At 44.3% G+C, this 14,452-nt stretch overlaps 1 protein-coding gene across 2 annotated transcripts in view; it reads left to right on the top strand.

The window, feature by feature from the left end:
- Nucleotides 1-14,452, top strand: part of YPEL2 (yippee like 2) — a 64,622-nt gene that overhangs the window by 38,777 nt on the left and 11,393 nt on the right. The gene's annotated exons all lie outside the window — the stretch shown is intronic.

Genomic DNA, 14,452 nt, shown 5'->3' with positions numbered 1-14,452 from the left:
TGTTCGGAAAATGATTTTCCAGTGCCTGATATTTCACAATCTGCCTGGGGCTTTTGTGTTGGCCAGGGAAGAAGGTTGAGCACCAGAATATGTGAAAAGGATTAAGTCTCTATCTTGAAGATGAGAGTCCTAAAATAGGAATTGTCAGATAAGATAGGCCAGCTGATGAACAGAAAAGACTTTTTATGCAGATAAACAGGAAGTTTAAAAACACGAGAGAAGAGGTCTAACTCTGAGTCAGAAATGATCGTTTAATGTGTGAGGCGTTTACTCTCTTGAGAACGTGGACTCACAGAATGTTCATCCTCGGAAGAGACCTTACTCAACCCCCTCATTTCACAGATGATGCAACTCCCAGTTCAGAGGATCAGAGATCTGCCCAAGGATATCATGTTGTTGGAGGCAGACGAGCTGGCCTTGTCTGGCAGGGGTGGGAGTGAGTGAGCTAGTTCTTCTGACCCAGTCATGTTCTGTGTCTAGAAGGAGTACCTGGAATCACCAGTGCCCAGCTTTTGCACTTTGGCAAGCACCTCATCCTCATTTATATGCTCCTGTCTCTTTCATAAGAGCCTTTTGGCTGTGATTTCTCCAAGCCCCACCATTGCCCTTTTAAATAACATTGTCTCATCCTTCATTACTGTTTCTCATAACTGGACTCCTAAGCCCAGTCCCTTGGGCGAGGGCGGTGGTGTATGATATAGGGGTAGGTGTAGATGTGTGCGACTCTGCTGGCTGGAGGAAAGCCCGATGCTGGACAGCTGCCACAGTGGGCAGCAACACGGTAGTTCACCTGCTTTTGCGTGTGCAGTCCAAAGTCCAATTGTGTAAGGCCCAGTGCTATGCTTAGCTTTTCCAGGAGAGCAGAGTGTTGAAAGTGTTTAGAGAACACCTAATAGGAAATGAAAAATGAGGTTTAGAAGATAGTGGTAAACTTGGTAAGGGTACAGCCACGACACACACAGAAATTAGAAGGAAGTGGTGGAAGAGTGCCGCCATTTATGAAAGCCCGTTCCGTGCCATCCCTTTGACCTTCTGTAAGGTGGGTGTTGCAGTCCCATTTGGCAGAGGAGGAGCTTGAGGCCAGAGGTGAGTTTACAGAAGAGCACATGGTAGAGGAAGTGCCACAGCTGGAAACTCTATCTAGTTCATACAACTATATGATTCTTCCATCATACCAAGCTCCTAACCTGCGGGAAGTTCAACCGGTACAAGGAAACCTTGATGTGAACTCTAAAGCTGTCACTTTTGGCACCAGAGGATATAAAGATGGGGCATTCAGGAAGCTCTCAGGAGACAGAGTTCAGCTCATACAAGGAACTTTGGTAGAGTCAGAGCAACTGGAAGTAGGATGGGCCTCCTGGGGAGGTAGCTAGTACCCTATCCCTGGAAGAGGTTTGGTAGAAATGTGGGTAAGAGCCATGTATCAGATGAATGGCTGATCTTTGAAGATCCTTCAACTCCCAGTGGTCTATGAAATTAAAACCGGACAGAGTCATATGTATGTTTTGTTTTGTTTTGAGATCCTCTGCTGTACCCAGACTGCAGTCCACTGCATGAAATTCCTGAAAACTGCAATTAGTTAAGTCTGTCTTTCTTTTTTAGCTCACTTTTCTCGGTTCTCTTGCTCATTGCCATGACATCCAGCTGCCAAAGAAGGAGGTTGTGAAATGAGAATCATTCATTCAGAAGTGAGCTGGGAAGGCTGTTTTCAAGCTGGGTTGCAGAGAACATTCCTTTGGTGGTCTTCAGTCAACCTTAAGCATTGTAGGTTTACAAATTTAATTTTACCTCTCCACTCAAGAGTGGCCAAGCTCTGGTGAAGTTGTTCACCTAGCACAACTCACAGGAATTTAATTGGTAGACCAGAATTCTAATTCATTAATTTACAGTGGAACAGATAATCCTGAAAGCTCAGACTGTGTGTTGTCTTCCTTGAAGGTAAACCCACTTGAGCGAGAGAACTAAATTTAGGCAGTTGCTAAGTAAATACGGAATCAGAGCAGAGGAAGCTGAATAGCCTGAGAGATTGTCATCAGTTCTGACAGCTTGATCCATCCTTCTTCATCAAAGAGACAGATTTTCTAGGTGAACATGCTCTAGAAAAATCTTGGAACTTGGAGTCAAAACCATAGATTAATTTTCTGACCTTGACTTAATAAGCTATATGAAATGGGAAAGTCATTCAAACAGCTCTGGGTTTGTTTCCTCTGTTGTGTTAGAGATTGAATCACCTTATTTATGGGAAAGGGCTTTGTATACTGATGCCCTATATGCATGTCTGCATTAGTCTAATTGTGTTAGGTTCCTTTCTTTTAGGGAGTCCCTTGGACAATACCCTTGGTGTCCTATCTTCATTCTCCCCTACACTAGTCTGTGGGTTTTGCCCCCTGACTTCAGATATCTTTTGTGGTGTAAGGACATCGCCATCTGCCAGTGTCCAGCTGGCTTTGGAAACAGAAGTGTGGATTGAAACAGAAATCCAAGAAATTGGTATTTGTCCTTCCTGGGTATATTAACTTGCATTATCTATTTTAGCAGCTCATAGTGAATTAATTTCAAGAGGCTGTGGGTTTTGAGAGAAATTTGAGTTCCATTATTTCAGCGCCCTTGAAATTTTAGTTTTGTATTTGAACTGAACTGCAGAGGGCCCCAGTATTTATCTCTTGGCTGCCATTGCATTCTGATTCGACTACCTCTACTCTCTTTTTTTTTTTTTTTTTTTAAAGATTTTATCCATTTATTTGACAGACACAGATCACAAGTAGGCAGAGAGGCAGGCAGAGAGAGAGAGGGAAGCAGGCTCCCTGCTGAGCAGAGAGCCCGATGCGGGACTCGATCCCAGGACTCCGAGATCATGACCTGAGCCTTCGGCAGCGGCTCAACCCACTGAGCCACCCAGGCGCCCCCTACCTCTACTCTCTTAACTCAGAAGCCAGTCTCCATGGAACAGTCCTAGTGAGGGTGACGACATAACAGCTTTCTTCTATGGAGGGTGGGGCTTGTCTGATTACAGGAATCCTCTGCTCTTCATCTTTCTGAAGAATGCATGTTTTCTGGGCCTTCTGTATGGAGAGCAAGGAGCGAATGCAGGATGTTGAGTGGGCAGCATCTGTTTTCCCACTGGCTGCATGTTTATGTTGGCATCTGCTGTCCTAACCCTTTGCCACAAACTAGGGAGTCTTATCTGCTCTTGGTTCAACAGAGAACAACCCCACGGCCCCAAACCACATCTGAAGCTCTTAGAACAGCTGGGAGAGGTGTGGGAGAGGAGCTGTGGGGCTCTGTGGCTGTTGGGGGTTTGGAAGAGAGTCTGGGGAGGCTCTGGCAAGACAGCCCACCCCTTCCAGAGTAGTCATGCATCTCTCATTTTAAATCCGGATGGCCAGTGGTGGTGAAAGGAAACAGACGTTTATTAACTGCTGTTTCATGAGCCACGCACTGTGCTTTATGTACAGGCATTCATTGAACACAACATCCCTTTAGAACAGGGCGTTATGGACTAGGCATTAGCTTTCTCCCTTTTGTAGATGGGGCCCTGAGGCTCAGAAAGATGCAGTGACTTGCTCAAGGCTACACAGCTTGCTCCAAAGCCTGCATCCTTTCCAGTGAACATCGGCAAACATCAAGAGGGAGCAGACTTTGCAGGCTCTTTCTCTAGTCCGTTCTCAGTTTCCCTTCCATTTCTCTGTAGTCTGTGTCCATCCCTAAAAGCAGCCTGTTTCGGGCAAGTCAACAGGAAGGTGAATTTGAATGGTCTGACCGTTAAGTTACTTAGATCCCAGAATATCCCCCTTTAAGCAATAAATTGTGGCGCCCAGACTTCAGCACCTTTTGTTTTTGCCGTTCAGTCCTTGCATCATTTGCATCATGTATGCTCCCATGCCCTTGGAATTTTATGACTCCACACAGCAGATATTTCCTCCTTGAGAGCCAGTGCCTTCTCAGCCCCTCCCTCCATCTGTTGAGGGAATGTGAGGGTGAACTGAGACCTACCAGAGCTCAAAGGCAGGGGACGAGGGGTGTAGGAGGCCATACTTCTGCCCCTAGGCAGCCCACCTTGCTTCCTAGCTCATCTCAAGGTTTCTAGACAGATACGTGAAAGCTTTTTGTAATCCACAAACACATATAAATAAATGGCTTTGATCTTTCCTAGTGACTCGTGTGGAAGTCCTACAGAGTCAGGAGAAATTCTTCCCTTATAATTAACCCAAGTCTCTCTTATTTCCATTTATGTCCATTTCCTCCTCCTCCTCTTATGGCAGAGAAAATGGAAGAAATCCCCTTGAGTCTTCTATCCCTCTTAGCTAAAGGCTTACTGGCTCTAAGTTGCACTTGGGTTCTAATTCTGGAAGTTTGCATCATTTTTATTGTTCCTTATTATCACCCTTCCCACTTTCTCCATATGCTTCCTCAAGGGTGAAGTCCAGACAGGATCCAGTATTATTTTGCATGGGTTTCAGTTCTTTGGAATGGAGCCTGTGGCTTACCCTGACCCTAAATGGGAAACTCCACTGGGCCTGACCATGGATGGAGAAAAGAATGAGAAAGGAAAAAGGACTGACTGGGCCCTCCCAGGCAGACTGTCAGATCTGCTGAGGCGGGATGTTTAGCCAGCATCCCAAGGGCAGGGGGTTTTGCTAACCCTCCTTTGTATCTCTGTCCAATACTTCTGCTGTCTTCTTGCGCAGATGGTTGATAGTATAGTGTGTAGTGCCCTTTGCAAATATAGGAAGACAGAGAATAGATTTGTGGGTGCCAGGGCTTGGGACTGGGGGAGTGAAAGGTGACTGGTAATGACATGAGATTTCTTTTGGAGAGTGGAAATGTTCTGGAATTTTAGTAGTGATGATTGCACAACCTTACAAATATATCAAGAACCACTGAATTGTATACTTTAAGAGGATGACTTTTATGATAATGGGAATTACATTTCAGTTAAAAAGAACTCAACTTTGTGTACTAATAAGTTCTTTTATAACTGTATAGTCAAAGAAAATTGTAACAAGAACAAAATATACGTAAAGCCTTGAAGTTTATGAAGCACTTTCTTTTTTTATTATTATTTTTTAAAGATTTTATTTATTTATTTGACAGAGAGAGGAGACACAGCCAGAGAGGGATCACAAGCAAGGGGAGTGGGAGAGGGAGAAGCAGGCTCCCTACTAAGCAAGGAGCCCAATGTGGGACTCGATCCCAGGATGCTGGGATCATGACCCAAGCCAAAGGCAGATGCCTAACAAGTGAGTCACCCTGGCGTGCCTATGAAGCACTTTCTTTCATCACAGCATCTCCTTTATTTCTCATAGAAAGCTGGTGTGAGTACTGTTTTATTGTGCCCATTTTACAGATTAGGAAGTTAAGTCTCAGCAGTTAATTGGCTTGCTCAAGTTAGTAGCATGGGTGGTACATGGCAAAGCCAGGACTTAAGCTCTGGTAGTCTGCCTATTTGAAGCCCATGTAATTCACACTGCCTGTGGATGGGAGGTCGGAGAAGCAAGTACTAAGTGCTTTAAAGGATTCACAAAATATGACTGGAAAGGATCATGGGGAGCTTCATTCTCATCCCTTCATTTTTATGGAGATGTTGAGTTGCAAAGAGTAGAACCCTTGCCCTTTGTCATAATAGTAGAGAAATAGGGAGATCAAAGTCACCAAAGAAAAGGATTTGAAAACCCAAGTAGATTAGGATCAGCCTTTTCATCTCACTTGTCCAGCCTCCTGAAAAGGCCAAAGAGGAAAGAGAGGGAACTAACCTTCCTTTTACTCTGGACTTCATATACCTTGTTTTACTTATTATCCTCAAAAATCCTGTAAAATAGGCATGGTTTCCATCTGCAGATGTAAAAGATGTCAAAGGTGGAGAGACTGAATATTTCTCCCCTTGTCAAGTAGGTAATAAGTTGTGGTAAAAACAGGATTTGATCCTTATCTTCTGATTCCAAGGCTAGATCCTCTTCTCATACGCAGATAGGCACCTAGCTCCCAGGTGGTACAGCTGGGTGGACAGGTAGACATCTGCTTCCCTCATATCTCTGCCCCTCCTGAGGCACATGCTCCATTAAAAATGGTTGACCTCTAGGGCGCCTGGGCAGCCCAGTCAGTAAAGCATCGAACTCTCAGTTTTGGCTCAGGTCATGACCTCAGGGTCATGAGATGGAACCCCACTTTGGGTTCTAGGCTGGGTGTGGAGCCTCTTTGACTCTGCCCCCCCACCCTTCAATCTCTCCTACCCCCAACCTCCCCTCCCCCCAAAAAAAGAGAAAAAGAAAAACGGTTGACCTTCCCAGTGAGAGGAGAGGGCCTAAGTTGGAGAGGCTGTGTTTCATGCTAGGACGATTTCATGCCTGGGTCTGCTCCAGGGTGAGGACCTGTGCCTGGTACCAATGGAAGGAACCCATATGTTTGCTCTTTTGCCACCTCCCCCCGAAAAGTATTCATTTTCAATGGTCCCCTTGCTTTTAAACGGAATTACTGCCTTCAGACTTTCAAAGGGGCCAGAAATCAGTGGTTTTGGATACCAAACAGGAAACTCAAAGCCCTTTCCGTTCCTTTGAGCTGGCTGGAAGGGCTGGGCCTGGAACTATTACTTTCCTTTAAAGGACAGAAGAAAAGTGTTGTGTAATTTTTTGAAAAAACAAAAAACCTTTCCTGGAGTCCTGAACACCAGCCTCCGTTGATACACAACATGGAAAAGAACTGCCTTGTTGCCTGGTGGTAATGACAGCAAACAAATGTGTCTGACAGTCTGTTTGGGATCTCCTGGTCTGAAATTCTGTTTGCTTCATTCTGATTGCTTCCTTAACTTCCTTTCAGTCTCCCCACCTTGGGTACCACCCTCACTCGAGGGAGTGCCAGGCCGTGCCTGGGTGTGCCAGGCTGGACCGGGCCCCACAGGATACAGTAACCCAGCCGGCGCTATTCTCGTCTGTTTGCAAGATGCCTGTTGTTCTCAGTGGCTGTTTTTCCCATCATAAATGCTGCCTTGGCAGAAGCCCAGGGTGGAAGCCATGGTGGAAGAGCTTCCAGAGTTCTATCCCAGGAAATTCAGCTGGTCCTGGGTGCCAGCTGAGCCAGCAGGTTCACCATTATCCAGGAGGGTACCTGAGGGGGTGGTGCCTCCAAGATAGCCCTTTGCATAGTGTGGGCCTCAGCCAGCACACTTCGTGAAGCGGCCTGGGGGAACCATAGTGTCCCTGGGCTGCACCTCTGGGTCTGGCTGGCATTTCTCTTCTCTGCCATGTGTCCTCCCCATCCTCTACTCTCTAGGAATTCTGGGCTATGCCAGGCTAGGGGAAATTACTCGTAGGCCTTGCCCTGAAGCAGGCAGAAACCCCCAGAATGGTCCCCAGACTTTTAAAATCACACATCCGTACTAGTAAAATGTTTTGAGTATATACTCCTAGTCTGTGGATACTTAAGAGAGGTATACACATACTGTTATGAAATATATACATAATAAACCCTATATTCAAAGAAATGATTAATAATTAAAATTTAGAAAGGAAGAAAACACTATTAGAAATTGGTTTTCAAATCTTACTGAAGCTGTGTGATTTAATACGCTCTTTTAAAAAGATTACTGGTGGGGCGCCTGGGTGGCTCAGTGGGTTAAAGCCTCTGCCTTCGGCTCAGGTCATGATCCCAGGGTTCTGGGATCGAGCCCTGCATCGGACTCTCGGTGGGGAGCCTGCTTCCTTCTCTCTCTCTGCCTGCCTCTCTGCCTACTTGTGATCTCTGTCTGTCAAATAAATAAAATCTTTTTAAAAAAAAAAAAAAGATTACTGGTTTATCACTTTCTGATATAGTAATCCTAAAGTATGTCCTAATGAGAGTATTTTTCATACTTTAAAAGTTTCCCTTGCCGAAAAGTTCTTATAAGAAAGGCAGATTCAGATGCAACATTAGCATGTTTGTGCTTATGAAAATCATGATCCCCACGTTCCAACCCATTTACCCGATTACACAAAGGTTTTTGCAGAACTTTGCAGTTGGCTCTTTGGGATACTTTTGAATAGATTAGGAAATTGTGTCTTCCTAATTGTCTAAATACAGAAATACAGTGTATGGATGGGAGATTGTAGAGATGGCTTATTTTTTTAATTTTTATTGGATTTAAAAATTTTTTTTAGTTTTACAAAGTAAAATTCACTCTTTGGTATACAGTCCTCATAGGTGATAAACACTTGGTCTTATAACCACCCCCGTAATGAAGATAATGATTCTTTCTCCCCCATTACTCCTTGTAGTCAAACTCTCCCCCCACCTGTAACCTTTGGCAACCAGTTACCATGGCCTGATGCATTTCAGATTCATTCATGTTGGTATGTGTATCAGCAGTTGGTTCCTTGTATTGCAGACTGCGGTTACATGGGTGGCACCATTTTATCCATTCACCAACCGAGAGACATTTAGGTTGTTGGCAGTTTGGGACAATTAAGAATAAAGCTGCTCCAAAAACATTCTCCTGCAGGTCTTTGCTTGAACATAGGTTTTCATTTAACTTGGTTAAATGAAAACACCAAACTCTTGTCCAAAGTGGCTGTACTGTTTTGCAGTTTGCAGTGTATGAGAGAGTTCCAGTTGCTACACATTCTTGACTTGGTTTTGTCAACTTAAAAAATTGAACCATTTTAATAGGTGTGTGGTGATACCTCACTGTGTGTATGTGTGTGTGTTTTCAACTTATGACTACCATTTTGTTATAAAGGATACAACTCAGGAACAACCAAATGGTGGTGAAACAGAGCAAAGGTTGAGAGTAGAACTTTCATGCCCTTTCGGAGCATGTCACTCACTGAGCGCTACAATGTGTTCACTAACCTGGAAGTTCTCAGAATCTCATTATTCCAGAGTTTTTTGGGTTTGTTTTTTAAAATTTTTTAATAAATTCAATTAATTAGCATTTGGTATATCATTAGTTCCAGAGGTACAGGTCTGGGATTCATCAGTCTTCTATAACACCCAGTGCTCTTTACCTCATGTGCCCTCCTTAATGTCCATCACCCAGTTACCCCATTCCCTCCCCTCCAGCAACCCTCAGTCTGTTTGCTATGATTAAGAGTCTCTTGTGATTTGTCTCCCTCTCTGAATTCGTCTTGTTTTATTTTTCTCTCTCTTCCCCTGTGATCCTCTGTTTTGTTTCTTAAATTCCATATATGAGTGAGATCCTATGATAATTGTCTTTCTCTGACTGACATTTCGCTTAGCATAATACCATCTGTAGTTCCATCTGCATCGTTGCAAGTGGCAAAATTTCATTCTTTTGGTGGCTGCATAGTATTCCATGGTATGTATGTATATATATATATATATACCACATCTTCTTTATCCATTCATCTGTCGATGGACATCTGGGCTCTTTCCATAGTTGGGCTATTGTGGACATTGTTGGGCTATTGTGGACATTGTTGCTATAAACTTTGGGATGCTGGTGCCCCTTTAGATCACTACATTTGTATCTGTGGGGTAAATCCCTAATAATGCAATTGCTGGGTCATAGGGCAGCTCTATTTTCAACTTTTCGAGGAACCTCTATGCTGTGTTCCAGAGAGGCTACACCAGCTTGTATTCCCACCAACAGTGTAGGAGGGTTCTCCTTTCTCCGCATCCTCGCCAACATCTGTTGTTTCTTGACTTGTTCATTTTAACCATTCTGACCGGTATGAGGGGTGGTATCTCATTGTGATTTTAATTTGCACTTACCCCAGTGACTAGTGATGCTGAACATCTTTTCATGTGACTGTTTACCATCTGTTTATCTTTGGTGAAGTCTGTTCAAATCTTTGGCTCACTTTATTCTTTATTTAAAAATTTTTCAAGGTTTTTTGTGTGTGTGTGTGTGTTTTTTTTTTTTTTTGCTGGGTATGATACACTTTATTGGTGATACACTTTATTGATGATTGAGGGGCTCCCTGAGTCCCTCTCTTTCTTTGGGGTTCTGGGGTGGAAACTGCCTAGAGGTCATGAGATTCTCATTATGCCAGTGGTGAGTTGGGGCAAGGACTCCCCAGCAGCTGAGGGCCTTTCTGTCTCTTCTCTTGCTCTCCCTGGTGCTGGTGATCCAGGGAGCTTTTACTCCTTGGAGGCCATATGGACCATAACATCCACCACCTGGTTTCTGTTGCCAAATTCACTGTCATACCAGGAAATGAGCTTGACACTGTGGTCATTATGGAGAATGCCAGCCCCATCATCAAAGGTGTAAGAGTGGGTATCACTGTTAAGGTCTCAGGTGGCAATCTGGTTCTCGACTGTAGCATGGAATGCCCTTGATGGGGGGCCTCTGATGCCTGTTTCACCATCTTCTTGATGTCATCATATTCGGCAGCTTTCTCCAGGAAGCGCAGGTCAGTTCCATGACTGACATATTGCAGATGGGGACAGGAAGTCCCTGCCATTGAGCTTCCCATTCAGCACAGAAATGACCTTGCCTACCTTGATGGTGCCAGTAGAAGCAGTGATGAAATTCTGGGCTTCCCCTCAGCCATCACAGCACAGCTTCCCAGAAGGGCTGTCCACAGTCTTCGGTTGGCAGTGATGGCATGGACTGCGGTCATGAGTCCCTCCATGATGCCAGAGTTGTCATGGGTGACCTTAGCCAGAGGGGCCAAGCAGTTGGTGGTGCAGGAGGCATTGCTGACCATCTTGAGGATGTTGTCATACTTCTCATGGTTCATGCCCGTCAGAAACATGAGGCATCAGCAGAAAGGGGCAGAGATGATGACTCTTTTGGCCCCACCCTTCAAGTGAGCTCTGGCCTTCTCAGTGGTAGCAAAGAGCCCAGTGGACTGGACTCTCTACAACATACTCAACACCAACATCACCCCATTTGATGTTGGAGGGATCTTGTTCTTGGAAGCTAGAGATGAACTTTCCATTCACGACAAGTTTCTTATTCTGAGCCTTGAGTGTGCTGTTGAATTTGCCATGGGTGGAATCCCACTGGAGCATGGAGACCACGTAGTTGAGACCTATGAAAGTGTCACTGATGGCAACAGGATATCCACTTTGCCAGCGTTGAAAGCAGCCCTGGTGACCGGGTGCCCAGTATGACCAATTCTGTTTACTCTGACCTTCACCATTGTGTCTTGGGGATGTGGCTGGCACTGCACCAGACGATTCTGATATCTGTTGAATGGGTTAGGAGCAGAGAGCTACTTTTGCTTATTTTAAAATTGGGGTTTTTGTTTCTTATTGTCGAATTTTGAGAGTTCTTTGTATGTTTTAGGTACAAGTGCTTTGTCTTAGATGTGATTTCTGGGTATTTTTTCCCAGTCTGTGGCTTAACTTTTCTCAGGTTTGAAATTTTGATGACATTGAATTTAACAGTCTTTGTTATAAAATGTTTATGGGGCAGGATCTCAGAAATCTTTTCAAACACAAAGATTTCCACCTGCGTTATCTTTAAACATCATTCGTTTTGATCAATTTGTACAGTCGTATCAGTTCTAAAGTACAAAGATCATATAAAATGGATACATTGCCAGATACTAGTTTTCTCCATAGCATAAGTACCTTTTGAAAAGAAATTATATTCCCATTTCCTGTTAAAATATCACCTATATTTTGAAGGGACAGATTTTTGTGGGTATTTTCAAAGAAAAATATTTTCTTTGGAAAGTATTGCAGAATAAGAGTGCCATAGTATTGTCAGCTACTTTTTACAGCAAAGGCCAGGGAGTTTGGAATGTTCAACTTTTTACAGAAGAAAAATGTATGAGTTTTTTACATTTTTTAAGTACTTCGATGTAAGTGAACCTCTTGTGGTGTGCTGTTCTATACAAAAATTGCAGGGATCCTACTGTTTAAATATCCTGTTTTTTAAGATTGTATTTACTTATTTTAGAGAGAGAGAAATAATGAGCAGGGGGAAAAGGAAGAGGGAGAGGGAGAGGGAGAATCTTCAGACAGATTCCCTGCTGAGCACAGGGGTTACTAGGGGGCTCAGGACTGGAGCCGAAATGCACAGCTGACTGAGCCACCCAGGAGCCCCAAGTATCCCGTTTTTGTCTTTTTTTTTTTTTTTTTTTAAGATTAGTCTCATTACTGACATCGTTTTGCACAAAAAACAGCGGCATTCACAATATGCTGAAAGCAAAGACTGAAGGGTACCACTGTCACGCCACACGCACATACAGTGAGAGCCCCACACTTCCTTCTAGATACCTGTGCACACAAGACAGTAACCCAGGGAAGAGCCCAGTGGCAAAACTCTATGACTGTCCCGTGAAGCTTTTTTTTATTTTTTAAAGATTTTATTTATTTATTTGACAGAGAGAGGGAGAGGCACCGTTAGAGAAGGAACACAAGCAGGGGCAGTGGGAGAGGGAGAAGCAGCTTTCCCACTGAGCAGGGAGCCCGATGCGGGGCTTGATCCCAAGACCCTAGGATCATGACCTGAGCCAAAGGCAGACACTTAAGGGCTGAGCCATCCAGGTGCCCCTGAAACAACTTCTTTTTTTTTTTTTTTGAGATAAAAATATAAAAAGATAAAAGTAGATTAAAATTTTAGGGTTCCCCCCCACTCCGATTGTCTTACATACCTTCTGGGGATACCTCTACCCTGGGAAGTCTTACAGTGCTGCTTCTCTCCCTGCATTCCTGATGGTCTCTAGGTATAGTAGGTGATCTGCGTTTATTGTGGAAATAAATGCCTTGTCCTGTTACAAATAATAGAGGTGTGTTACTTTGTGTTGTCATCTTCCTGTCTGCTTTCTTCTAGAATTTATTTTCCCATAACCACATGCTTCCAAACTCCAAACTTGAAGTTTATAACAAATATTTCTTAGAAGATGATGCTCCTGATTATCCATAATGTAGAACCAGGAATCATAAGAGAATATAATTTTGGAGCTGTTAGGAGACTTGGGAGGTTGACAAGTCCAAATCACTTATGAAAATCAAACCAAATAAAAAGGAACTACGGTAAATGCATAGAATGGAATATGACTCTTAACAATAAAAAGGGAATTTTTTTTTAAGATTGTATTTACTTATTTGAACAAGAGAGATGAGGGGGAGAGAGGGATAAGCAGACTCCACGCTGAGCATGGAGCCCGACGCAGGGCTCCATCTCACGACCCAAGATCATGACCTGAGTTGAAACCAAGAGTCAGAAGCTTAAGTGAGGGCGCCACCCAGGTGCCCCAGGGAATGAGCTTTCGATAAAACGCAACAACATGGATGAATCTTGGAATCATTATGCTGTGTGACAGAAGCCAGACAAAAAGCACGGCATATTGTATGATTTCGTTTATAAAAAAGCGGAAAATGCAAGCGACAGTGACGGTAGGGTCTGCCTGTGGATGAGTGGGAAAGGAGTGAGGAGGGGACGGAAGGCAATACGAAGAAGGACAAGAGGAAACTTGTAGGTGTGACAGTCTTGATCCTGGTGATGTTTTCACAGGTGGATACAAATAGTGCACTTTACACAGATACGGTTTACAACGTCACTTACACATCAGTAAAGCCACTTAGAGAAATAAAGGAAACCAGAGGCAATTCACCTGTGGAGTAAATATTTAGTAAATGCCTGCAGTATGCCAGATTCCTGTGCTCTGTGCTAGGGGTTCAGAGAGAGTGAAGACTTGGCCTATACTTTCAGGAAGCTCACCATCTAGTGAGGAAGTTAGAAAATAAACATATAAATTAGATCCAGTATGTTAAGTGCTATGAAAGAGGAACAGACGGGGAACAAGAGGAGTCCTGAACATGGGTGCCAATGGGTGCCTCTTCCGGGGGAGGGCAGGGAAAGCCTTATGAAAGAGAGGAAGCTGAGCCAAAGCCGGTGTAGCATTGGTCAGGTGGAAGAGCCCCCCCCCCTTCTGAGGGAGCATTGTGGCCAGAAGGGTGAAATGCAAGTTCCAGGAACAGTGTGTGGTTCAGCCTGACTAGAGCAAAGGACACTCTAGCGAAAGAAGAGACTCTAGAGGTTGGTGGGGCCAGACGGTGAGACTTTGCTTCCCTGCCAGTGCTTGGGTGTCTTGTTCTGCAGGGCTGAACTAACAGGTGGTCTTAATCCCTAGTCTGTGTCACAGGGACACTGTCTCTTCCAAACACCTAGCATAGACCTCCAGGTTTTTATGCCTGCTTCATGCTAGCTTGGGAGTTCTTCTGTTCCCCAGGAATGTTTCAAAACCCAAAGGAAAGAGCTGGTTTAGGTCTGAGCGACAGCTGGGGGAACATCTGCTCGCTTCTTGGAGCTACACCTGGGAGCACAGGCCTCTGGTGCATTTGCATGTCGGAGGCAACCAACAATTCAGCTGCCCCAAAAGCAGTTTTCCACAGGCCAGAAATGTTGCCTTTGGTTCTGGCGGGTGGCACTGATCCCTAAAGTCCTGTATTTCTGACAGTGGCTGTCTGGTGTGCAATGATCTGTGTCCTGTCTGGTTCTCTCCTACCCTCTGGTGCTCTGTTAACCAGTCACCACTGGATTTCTCCAGCCACGGAGTAA

The sequence above is a fragment of the Meles meles genome, chromosome 18, assembly GCF_922984935.1.
Source record: "Meles meles chromosome 18, mMelMel3.1 paternal haplotype, whole genome shotgun sequence".
Lineage (NCBI taxonomy): Eukaryota > Metazoa > Chordata > Mammalia > Carnivora > Mustelidae > Meles > Meles meles.
Note: the sequence above shows the minus strand (reverse complement) of the source record. Positions and strands in the feature narration are given on the sequence as shown.